We start from the raw sequence: 1,527 nt of genomic DNA on the forward strand, positions 1-1,527 counted from the left end.
TTTCAGGAGAGAACGTGCTAGAAACTCCGAGTAGACGCGATAAAAACTAATAAAATACAGCCTGTGAGTTTCTGCCGTTTGCTGTAGCACACAAACTCTAAAATATAAAATTATATCGGCCAGCATTATCGATGATCACATTTCTCGGTCCTAGTATACAGCGTGTAAGAGCTTAAAGGGGAAGTCCACCAATTTTCTAAAATTGAGATGTAAACAGAGTCATTCAGAGTGGTTTGGTGCAAAATGGCTAAGTGTAGAGTCTCAGATCTCTTTACAGTGCTGATAAGAAACGTTGTGGCTATGTCTACAACACAAATATAACAGCCATTTTTATTTATTATCCAAAATCTCCTACACGTGTCGGCTGGAATGCTCATCGTAGTGAAAAAGTTTGGCTCATAACACCCTGAATGTATCCCCGGCTATGAATGGATTGAAATACAACCTATTTTACTGTCAAAAACCACCAGTGAACCTACACTGTTGATGGTAAAATAGTGGAAAATATGAAATCGTTTTTGTGGGAGCTATTTTTCCCTACAACACCATGCATGCATCCCTTATGGACGTCTGGTTCCTATCACCACCACTGCGAACAGTTCTGACTCTGTAAGTTTCTCTAGAACAGGGCGTTTCATACCAAACCACTCTGAATGACTCTGTTTACATCTTAACCTTTTAATTTGGAACATTTGGAAACTTGTTCGAGTTCCCCTTTAAAAGTGTAGGTTCACTGGTGGATTTGGATAGTATTGGGTATTTCATAATGCATCATTTCTCATTAAAATGGATAAAGTAGGCAAGTCAGTTGATTGTCCTGTTAGACAGGCTTGCTTTTTCGTCCTGTTTCATAAAATACCACCACCACTGTAAGGAAATCTCTACAATGCCTCTGCTTACAATTATCTCTGCTCTACAGGAACTCTGCTTATCTCTCAACCACTGAATTATGCAGAAATTCTCAACGTTTTGCAGCATTCCCTGCAGTATTTTTAATCGCAAGAGTGATAACTCCATTTGAGAGTAGCTTATCTTCATAAATGTTTAACTCTTTCACAAAACATCTAAAATATGGCTTGTTATGTGGTGTATTTTCTCCAAATATTGGTCAGGACTGTTAATATTCTCTGTCTGGTCTCATTGAGCAAAAATAAATGTAGATGTAGTTTGATTTTACTTTTTAAATTTCCATGCAACATGAAAACTTCAGTGCTGGACACAAGCTGACCGTACAATTTATACCATTGTTAACCTCTTTTAACAAACTCTAATATGTTTAGATTATGTATAGAGTCTGATGTCACGACCATCACATTGTATTTTTTTAACTAAAAATCTGTAAGATATCAACTGATTGGCGACTCTCCTGGCCTTCGAGATTTGTAACCAGTGCTTAGCAGGTCTAAATGTCCAAGAGTCCAAGTATTCAGTTTCAGTGGTTAGTGTTACATCTACAGTATGGTTGAATTACACAAATATATGATCTGAGTAAAAATGTTTTGTGCATATTATAAAAGAAATGTGTTC

This window comes from Pygocentrus nattereri, chromosome 19 (genome assembly GCF_015220715.1).
Source record: "Pygocentrus nattereri isolate fPygNat1 chromosome 19, fPygNat1.pri, whole genome shotgun sequence".
Lineage (NCBI taxonomy): Eukaryota > Metazoa > Chordata > Actinopteri > Characiformes > Serrasalmidae > Pygocentrus > Pygocentrus nattereri.